Below are 11,625 nucleotides of genomic sequence, written 5' to 3'. Positions count from 1 at the left end.
TGGTTTGAATGAGTTAGTTCTTTTTGGCTTTTGAAAATTTTAAGTCAAGCATAGTTAAGTATATTTGCAAGTTTGATTTAAGAAAGGAAGTTTTGAAATGCAAAGGCATAAGGCCAATGTTTCTAATTTGCAAAGAGTCTAAGTTAAAAAAAAGACAAGCACAAGCAAAGAAATTTTTTAAAAGGAGGGAGAGATTTTTTAATTAAAGAGATGGGGAGGAGATGAAGAGACTAATCCTAAGTACAAATTTAAAAGTTAAGAGTTGAAAAGATCTGACCAATGGGCTGCAATCCAATAGGCAAGAATGCCATATAGAAACCCCAAATTCCCTTGGATATTAGAATCAAGCAACCAATAATGCATACAATATTAACTTGGAGAGCAAGGCATCAAATAAAGATAGCCAGATCCAAGCTTTAGCCACTCCATGATCTCTTTCAAATTTGCCCATGTAGCAGATGAATTCCACAAGTCACAGGTTCAAAATAATGGCTTCATAATGATCATGTTGCAGATGAACTCATATGGATCTTCAATGATATATCAGATGAAGTTTCAAATTGCAAGCACTTGGTTACATGAAAGTGGGCATTGGCCAAGTCCTTTTGCATAGGGATGTTGCCTAGATTCTAAGTCCAATTGTCCAAGATCAAACCAACAGTCCACACAATAGTTTTTTAGGGTTTTTGTTTCTTATTATGTACATTAATGGTCAGAGACCATACAAACAAACAAAATATACACAAAGAAGATATATCACACAATATGGTCCAAGTGGACAAAGTGAAAAGACATTAATATAAACAATTAGAATGGTATGGATAATGTCAAATGAATAGAGCTTAAAAATTAAAGTGCATTAAAAGTAAATGGCTTGAAATTAAATGTTAGTTGTTAATGAATTAGAAGTTAGTATTGTTTTTGCTTTTGCTTTTTATTTTAAGTCATTTTTTGGAGAACACTCAACCCACTTATCAATGGCATGGATCCTTGAACCAAGATATCTTTCAAAGGAAGGAAAAAAGGCCAAGTTTCCACACAATACCATGAAAGAGGGGAGACTTACAATCTCACTAACTAGAATGCTATGCCTTTTTGTGTCAAAAATTTAGCGCTATGTTAAGCAATCGTAATTGGACTTATGTAGAAGTCACAACTATTTGAGGCCAGGCAATAGAATTTTGGTGTTAATGCATGTTAGAGACATATTATAATGGACTATTCTCATGAAACATACCACACACAAAAAGAATATGCAAAAGAGGTGGCCTAATCTCATCCATACTTATGTTGATTTTGCAATCAACTAGCCTTGGGATTTAGAGATATCATAGGCCAAATGAAATGGATACATAAAGAAGGGGAATTATATGAAGAGGGAGGGGAATAGATCAAAACTCAATTTGGTTAAAGGAGGACTTTTACCAATTTAAGATCATTCATTCATTTTGGGAAATGGAATGTACATTCCATCAATCCCCTAAATCCAATGATCTTAACCTAGCAAAGTCAAATCAACCTTGACCAAGGCCCAACAACACAAGTCAAACTTATACAAATCATCAAGATAGCTTAACACAATTATTTGGCATTTATTTAATTTAAAAATACTAAAAAATAATGCATTAAATTAAATATGGTTTGTCAAATTCCTAAAATCTCATCAAAACACCAAAGAAATGGCCATGAGATTTATCATAGGTCAAACGAGCTCAAAGGACCTTGGAGAAAAAAATTCATCATCTTTGGAGACTTAAAAGTATTTTTAAACAATTAAAAATATTCACAAAATCAATTAAATCATGAAAAATATTAAGAATGATCCAAAAAATAATTTTAATTCGAAATATGAAAGAGGAGTTTATTTAATTTTTTTTGGTGAAACTCTCATATTTTTTGGATCAATATTAAAATTAATATGAATTAATGAAAATCAAATGAAATAAAATGAAAATCAAAAAATCAAAAAAGCGTGGACCACTTGATCTCCCTCATTAATTGAGGTGGCAAATCAAGTGGCTGAGCGTGCGCAATCTACCATGAACCTGAGTCAACCAATCACACGCGTGGTAATCAGTATGTACGCTCAAGATTAAAACAATTTAAACAAGATCAATGGCTTAGAACCTGTCCAGCACACCACCGGCGCTGGACCTCCGGTCACCTTCTCAGGCGAGGTCCACCGGACTAGTTCACTCATCACCATCAAGAAAATGAAAAAAGAGGACATGATCTGAAAGAAAAAATGGCGTAGAGCACGAATCTGACCTCAATTTCAATTAACTCCAAATATATAGAAAGATATGAGGAGTTGAATTTTGAGGTGTGTCAACTGAGTTGCTTCGATTTAACCTCAAAGCAACTCAATCTTCTTGCATACATTGGTAGGACTTCAGACAACCAAAGATCCAAGAGAATTGATGAGAATTGAGTGAGAATAGAAGAGAAGAAGATTTTTGAAAATTACCTTCAACGTTGTGCAGAAATGGGTCTTGCTTGGTTCAAACTTGACTTGATCACACTCAAGGAGCTTGCAGAAGTGGTTTGGCAATGGTACAAAGCTTTGGATCTTGAAGTTTTTGAATCTCCAAACAGTGAGATTCAAACTCAATTTTCAAGTTGAAAATTCTTAGGTTTTCCTTTGAATGGAGAGGGTTTCAATTGGGGGGGAAAGCTTGCGCACAAGGTGTCTTTGAAATGAGCTCAGAGGCCTTTTATTTATAGCATTTGCGATTGATAATTGCACACTTGAAAAATTGCTAAAAATGGAAAGGGTGATGCACAAGCTTGCATGGGCGTGTACAGGCCCCTGAAGCAATCCATTATGATTCAATTGCAACTGTACTGAAGTTCAAATCATGCTTGAATGGCAAGGCAAAGTGAAATGGAGTTTTGGACATTTGATTTTCTCCAATGATGCAAACTTGCTAAGACCATGCGCAGCCCTAATAAACCTCATCCAAAATGCAGAAATAGGGTTCTTTAGAAAGCTTATATCAAGGGGAACAACTTCGATGTTGGACAAGTTTCCAATTGGAACTTGGATCATGGTGAATTTTGAGGTGGAAGTTTGGAAATTTCAACATGTTGAAATTTTTTCTAAGTGTTAAGTCATATATCTCAATATTCCACCTTACTTAACTTTTTATGTGAGCTCTAAAGGAGAAATGTGTCTTCATCAAAGTTGTAGATCTTTCAAATACCTTCACAATGGTCACCAATTTAGTGTGATTTGGATTTAGAATGATAGAGTTATGAATTTTTGAAGTTGAGGAAAATCACTTGTTCAATGGTATAGGGCAAAAATGACCTATAATGTATCCTCATATCACATGCTCATAAAAGTTGATTTATCTATCACTCCAAACATTAAAGTTAAATTAGACACCTTGAATTTGATTTTGCAACTTGGAAATCTTTCATCTCATAAAAATTGAGCAAGTTATGGCCTTGGGAGGTTGACTTTCAAATTAGGGTTTAGACAAAATGACCTATAATGTTTCAACATGTAAAATGATTTTCCAAGCCAAATTAGCTCTAGACTTCAACATGAAAGTTGTTTTTAATGTCATTTAGAGTAACTTTGCTCTGTAAATCATTTCCATATGGTAAAAATTGTAGGAGATAGGGTCTAGGGAGACCCAGTTTTGATTAGATGAATTCATCTGGCCAACCACCATCAACCATCTTGCTAACCTCCAATTCTCTTGACTTTCTAGGCTCATGGTAGATCATACATGCATAAGATGATGAATTTTGATGTCTCCCTTGAGAAATTTTATCAATTGGTGAGATAGCTTATTGGAGAAGTTACTCAAGATACTTAGTCAAACTAGGGTTTCCAAGGCAAATCACCTTCAAACACTTGAAGAACACTTGATCAATATGACCTGTAGAGATAATGGGGACTCATATATGATGCTTTGAGACATTATGGATCAATTCTTGATTGCACTTTTATCCATGAGGATCTTGAACCCTAGATATGAACTTGATAGATCAATGATGATCATGCCCTACCTACAAAAGAGTTAGGCAAATGCAAAGACATATTTTTGGTATTTTGATTAGTAAATGATAAAATAAAAAGTATGATACAATAACATAGTGCTTGGTAACTCCCAAAACAAACCCGATGAAAGAGGGGTAAGGAGAATGCCAAGATGTGATCCCAATACCAATGCATGTGACGAAATTTGCATGAGGGATCTTAGGGTCAAAATTGGGGTCTTACAGCTGCCCCTATTTAAGGAGATTCTAACTGAGGAGGTGAAGGTTAAAATCTTCGTATCGACTCAGTAGAATGGGCTTAAATAACAACATATAAAAACAAATTTTGGTCCCTAAGATACCTCATGATGCTTATGATATAAATGTAAAAGCAAATTCTTTGTGGGGAAATATTGCCACAAAGGAGAAGAAATCAGAGAGACCGAAGGTCCGCAGGAGCATAAAGTATTCCATAAGGAAAACACAATGGGGAAGATAGAGGCTCTGAGGGGATAAAGATGGTTATGCGTATGCCAGGATACGACTTTAAAAACTGTTGGGGGACTCAGAGGAATTCCATGAAAATGGAAAGACTCAGCCAGGGAAACATAACATCTGCAGGGGATACGAGTAGACTAGGGTAAAACTATCCTACTTGAATCTTGCAGGAAAAATGATTTCACTAAGGAAATGTGCACTCAACTCAACTGGGGAAGAAATAAACTTCAACACAGGAGGAGCAGAAATCTATTATCCACTACCTGTTACTGGGTAAGGAGATAATAGAGATATGGCAGAGAGGACATCCGCCATCGGTTAGGATGAACATATCAAGGATGACTCGCTGAGAACCACCAGGAGGGAGTATTTATTACCGGTTACTGGGTAAGAATAGCCTTGCCGGGGAAAACTGCAGAAAATAGGATTTATAACTACCAATTACTGGGCAGAAAACCAAAGATGAGAATACCCATCACTGGTTAGGGTGAACATATCAAGGATACACTCAGAAGGGAAGAAAATTTGTCATTAGTTAAGATGAACATATCAAGGATAGACTTACCTGGGATGTCAAGGAGGATATCCGTCATCGGTTAAGATGAACATATCAAGGATAAACCAACTGAGTAAAAATTAGGAATTACATATACCAAATGCTGGATAGAATACCATCAAAGAGAAAATCCGTCACCGGTTAGGATGAACATATCAAGGATAGACTCTATTAAGGAGCAAAATATGAATTACATCTATCATTTACTAGATAGAATACCATCAAAGAGAAGATCCATCATCGGTTAGGATGAACATATCAAGGATAGACTCTACAAAGGGGAAAGAAAATCAGGATTTACAACTACCGGTTACTGGGTAGAAGACCGCAAAGAGAAGGAAACTCGTCATCGGTTAGGATGAACATATCAAGGATTAACTCTCTGGGGAACAAAATAGGGATTACAACTACCTTTTTTCTAGGTAGAATACCAAAGATGAGAATATTCGTCATCGGTTAGGATGAACATATCGAGGATAAACTCAGACAAGGGAAGAAAATATCCGTCATCGGTTAGGATGAACATATCAAGGATATTCTTCCGGGAAAAGAATGAATCCACTAGGGACTCTACTGATGGGGACAACAGGGGTACCTTTGTCGGGTATTGCGCAAGAAGTAACAAACTGTAAACTAAGAAGAATATTACCAGTTAATGGGTAATAAACTCTTAGGGGACCCAAAGCATCCATCTAGGTAAGAACTAGAAAGAAACGTTCAATCAAGACTCAACCCAATGAGGATATAACTCAAGGGGAGTGATTTCATCCAGATAATCCACTGGGGAGGAAACTAAAACAAAAATATTCCACGAGGAAATAACTTAGTGGGGAAAGGAGAAAGGTTAAAGTCTCTCTGCTTAAGGGGCCAACACTCTACAATTGAAGGAGGACAGACGCCAGATTTGTATGGGGATAAAGTACCGCCATAACAGGGAATAAGAGTCTCAAACAATGAATCAACCAATATGATGATACAATCATGCGATTATGAAATTATATGAGTGTATATGAATATGTATATGTATATGTACATATGATGATTATGCTGAGAAAATGATCACCAAGGATACAAAGGTGTCGCAAAAATTTGAATCATTGATACAATCCTCGATCAATCCACAAAAGAGGGGAACAACTGCCGGAGCAAAGAGATCAACATCCCAAAGGCTCAACCCTAGCCGGGGAAGGAGGAAATCTACTAAGGAAAGTAAACTTTATCGAATCTGCGGGGAACACCATATTGAATGGGAGACAACCATACAGAGGATAAACGCAAATAGCTGCTCAAGAACCAGGAGGAAACTCTGACTGGGGATTGAGCTGGATGGCGAATGGCGGAGAAACCAATGCAACCTACTAAGGAAACCAATCTTACTCTACTAGAAATTAAAAACATCATCAACCCTGTTGGGGAATACATAAACTCCGTCGGGGAATGAATCAACCAACTTGGTTAGGGATGACTGAAGGGTTAACTGCTCGGGGGAACCATTAATGCTCCACACTTAGGATTTACTGTTTTCGAAATGCTATTGATATTCCTTTGAAATTCTTGCTTTTATATGTTTAAGAAAATGATTTTTGATTAAAAAATTTTAATTCAAAAATGATCATAATAAAATTTAAAACTATTTGGCTAAAGTAAATAAGAGTGGAAACAATTGGACAAAAGCTCAACTTTATTTAATAGAATGATAGTCTGTAAATGACAAGACTCCGTAGATCTTTACAAAGTTGAAAATGGTAATTTACATGAAAAAGTGTTACATTGAATACAAATGATTGCTAATCCTTCCACCAACTCTTGATATCCGTAGTGCTTTTGGACCCTACTCGAGATGATGAATTGATGTCAACCCTTGTGCTCAACAAATTTTCTCCGTAATTTGAATATCAGCAGAATGCAGTTACTTGCCATAATCCCTAATTTTTGCATAAGTTTCCCCAGGGTGGGGTACTCAACTTATCAGGAAAATTCTTTTCTGTTTTATGTCTCTAATTTTTTCCTGGATCGCCCTTTCGGGTTTTCAATCCACCGAGACGCTCATTTTTGCCTAAGCCGCCCTTTCAGGTTTTCAACTTAGCGAGCTGTTCTTTTTTTTTAGGCGAAGTATTTCTTGACTGCATGTACGTTGACAGGACGAGTGAACTCTTCACCATCCATAGTTGTAAGAATCAATGAACCACCTGAAAAGGCTCTCTTAACAACATATGGGCCTTCATAATTAGGAGTCCATTTACCCCTAAAATCTGGTTTAAACAATAAAATCTTCTTGAGCACAAGGTCACCTTCCCTGAATACCCGAGGTCTGACCTTCTTATCAAAAGCTTTCTTCATCCTTTGCTGATATAACTGACCATGACACATGGCAGTCAATCTCTTCTCTTCAATTAAATTCAACTGATCAAACCTGGCTTGATACCATTCAACCTCGGTCAACTTGGCTTCCATGAGTACACGCAACGACGGAATCTCAACCTCTACGGGGAGCATTACTTCCATGCCATAAACAAGAGAGAAAGGGGTTGCCCCTGTTGAAGTGCAGATGGATGTATGATACCCGTGCAAAGCAAATGGGAGAATCTCATGCCAATCCTTATATGTCACAACCATATTCTGAATAGTCTTCTTGATGTTCTTATTTGCAACTTCAACAACCCCATTCATCTTGGGTCTGTAGGGAGAAGAATTATGATGTGCAATCTTGAAGTCTTTGCAAAGAGCTTCCATCATATTATTATTTAAGTTTGATCCATTATCTGTAATGATCTTACTTGGCACACCATAACCGCATATAATCTGATTCTTGATAAACCTTCCAACAACTTGCTTGGTCACATTCACATATGATGTCGCTTCAACCCATTTTGTGAAGTAGTCAATTGCCACCAAAATGAAACGATTTCCATTCGAATTTTTAGGCTCAATCATGCCAATCATATCAGTTCCCCACATGGAGAAAGGCCATGGGGAGGAAATGACATTCAATAGTGTCGAAGGAACATGAATCTTATCTGCATATATTTGACACTTGTGGCATTTCTTCCCAAACTTGCAACAGTCAGATTCCATTATCAGCCAATAGTAACCTGCTAGCAACATCTTCTTTGCCATTGCATGTCCATTGGAATGAGTACCAAAGGAACCTTCATGGAATTCAATCATCAACAAGTATGCTTCGTGACTATCCACGCATCTGAGCAAAACCATATCGAAGTTTCTCTTGTACAATACCTCTCCATTAAGGTAGAAATTTCTAGCTAATATCCTCAAAGTATTCTTATCTTTCACAAATGCCCTAGACGGGTAAATCTGACTTTGGAGGAAACACTTGATGTCGTAATACCACGACTTTTCGTCTTTGATCTCTTCAACAGCAAACACGTGATCTGGCCTATCAAGACGCATCACAGTCAAATTGAGAACTTCTTTCCAATACTTCACTACAATCATTGATGCCAACGTTGCAAGAGCATCTGCCATCCGGTTCTCATCTCGAGGGATATGATGAAATTCAACCTTGGTAAAGAAAGTTGAAATCCTCGTTGCGTAATCTCTATATGGTATCAAACCGGGTTAATTTGTCTCCCATTCCCCTATGATCTGGTTCATAACCAAAGCTGAATCTCTAAAGACATCTAAATGCTTGATTCTGAGAACAATGGCCTCTTCGAGCCTGATCGCGACTTTATGAGTCGAATTTGGGGTACAAACTGCAAGTGCACAGTTCTATCGCGTAGTTTTAAAAGATATCGATCCCACAGGGACTTATGAATCGATATACCGTTATCTAAGGTTACTTCGTAAAGCTAAGGCAGGTAATACTTTGATTGTTTGGGGGAAAAGCTAAAACTAAAATAAGATCTAGATTAAATATCAATAAAGCGGATATCGGTATGTAATTCGTCGTAATTAGGGAATCAATTCTTCGTTGGTTTCTTGGTTTTAAAATAAATCTTTTCAGTTGACTCTATTGATTAAGAGTTTTATCTCAAACTCTCGCTCTGTTGAATAAACTATGATTTTATATTAACGTAGCTGTCACTTATAGTTAAGTCAAAAACCACTTTTTGAAAACAATAGAATCCGTAGAAACTCTTTTTAAGAAAACAATAATCGTTTAAACACCCTTATCTCAAACTCTCGCTCTGTTGACTTAGGTTATATAATTAAACTCAAATGCTTAACTCTCGTCCTCACATTCAATCTTTAAAAATACTTTTTGAAAAAGATTGGAATTTAATTAACTCTAAAAATTGCCCTCGCCCTGATCTAGAATTAATGTCCAATTTACACTGTCCAGTCAAAACCTCAAACTCTCGCTCTATTGATTTTAAGTTCTTTATGTCTTTTACTTTCGTACAAAAACTTTGTTATTATACCTGTAAATTGAGACCGTAAAAAGAGTGATTTTAATTTTAAACTTAATTTGACCAACTTAGTTTTGATTCCTTCATTCCGCTTACTTTACATACCGATACCTAAATAATTTAGCCAGACATACTAAACAGATCTAAAAAATCAGCATGCATAAACAGATTCATCTCAAGCAAATAATATAAATAAATAATAAAACAAAGCATATATAAATTCAAACAATAATTAAAGAACCTGAGAAATTAAATAGCAGTCTTGAACACTCCACCACAGGTCGGTTGGATCTGTTCTTTAATTCTTCAATCAGGCAGGAAAATAAAACCGAAGGAATAAAAAACTAGATTCTAACGTAAGGTTAGATCCGGTAAAAGGTACACAATAGTTTCCGGTGTAGAAACTATTGTGCGAAAAATTAATCAAGTGCTAGAAAAGAAAATAGAATTGCAAAAGAAACAATATAAAAATTGTAAAAGTAGTACTGTAAAAATATGCTTAAGCTGCTGGAAAAAAGAAAAATGCGGAAAAGCAAAAACGGCAAAGAAATCTGGAAAAGGCGTGGAACACCTGCAAGGTTTGCAAAGCTGATATTATACTGGTACTTTCTGTAACGGTTTCCAAAAGTAGTCCGCTTCAAAGGTCTTCACGTAGCAGCGAATGGTTAGGCGTGCAAATAGGACTCAACGTCTCTGAAGGCAAAAATATAGGGGAGTGGTGTGACGTCTGTCACACCATGTCTGACGCTCGTCACAGGAGTGTGCATAGCGTGACGCTCGTCACATCCTCTGTAACGCTCGTCACAGGCACAGCGCCTGTGCTTTTTGGGCTGGGCTTTGGCTTTTGATATTTGTTTCCAAAAACTTCTTTCTGCACCTCCTTTTCTTCCCTTTTTTACTTGTGCTTCAGATAGACTACCTGAGATAAATAGAAAGGAAATACCGAGTAATATCGAGTAAAATGAAATAAATTGAAGCAAATAATAATATAATTTAATTGAATTAAGTCCTAGAATGTGATACTATTTCATGTTATCAAACTCCCCCATACTTAGATCTTTGCTTGTCCTCAAGCAAAATACAGTATAGAACTTGTTTTAAAAATTTTAGCCAGATGAAATTTCAAAACACACATCAATTCGTACTAGGTTGCATGTAAACCTTGTTTAGAAGTAACTTGAGTTTTGTCTTGACATCAACAACCATCGTCACAACCTCAGATAACCTCACCTTATGCAAACCAGTTCGAGTAATGCCATTATAGCTATCCTAGTTCCTTTACTCTTATTTCACTCGTTTTCATTCTAGCGAAATCACATTAAGCCCTTTATCTTTTCGCGCACATAGTGGAGTAACCGGTTAGTGATTCTGATTCCCTTTTAGCTAGAAGTTCTGGTACGTAAGTCGGATAACTTCGTCATTCAGTCCATTGCAAATTGCGGGGGATCGGACCGTAGTCCGCCCTACCAAGTTCAGCACCAGATACCTGCTGTACCAACTCATAATGGATCTTTCATATTATGCTTTTGTATGATCTGCAGCCTTTAGATTAAGTGATCTGGTAAGGATCACCTAACTTAATTAGTGCATTTCCTGATATATAAATTTTTTTGTTACTATGGGAATCATTCACTTATATTCATCGGCTCTCTACGTAGTTTGCTATTAAGATGGTGCTGACTTCTCGTATAAACTACTCGGGGTTACTATAAAACTAAAAGTTCAAGGGATTGGTATAATAGGTACTTATCCTGATCTAACATGTTGAGGTTCTTAGAGCGTTGTTATGGTAATAATTTTTGTCTTAATTTGTCTCAAGTTCGATAAAATGAGCAACCTTTATACTTACTGGGTGTGATGAATTTTTGTTATGGCTCATGAAAATTGAGGGGAATAGATAATAGAAGGTTTTCACATTTGGGACTTAACTTAAAATAAATCTATATTATAAGAAATATTTTTTATTATATTTTTTTTTATATATAAGAAAGGGAAATAACAATGAAAAGAAAGATACATACTTGAAAAGGAAAAAGGAGGATAGAAAGAACATGGTTTTCCCCCCCATACTTGAATGAAACATTGTCCCCAATGTTTTAAGAAAAAGAAATGAAATACAAAAAGAAAGGAAAAAAGAAAACTAAAGTTAATGCTGCCTTCCGCCTCTTATTCTTGGGCCTGGTGATCACTGACGTAAGTCTAAGTCGT

Source organism: Lathyrus oleraceus, chromosome 1 (genome assembly GCF_024323335.1).
Source record: "Lathyrus oleraceus cultivar Zhongwan6 chromosome 1, CAAS_Psat_ZW6_1.0, whole genome shotgun sequence".
Classification (NCBI taxonomy): Eukaryota; Viridiplantae; Streptophyta; class Magnoliopsida; order Fabales; family Fabaceae; genus Lathyrus; species Lathyrus oleraceus.
The sequence above is the reverse complement of the archived record's forward strand: the minus strand, read 5'-3'. Positions refer to the sequence as shown.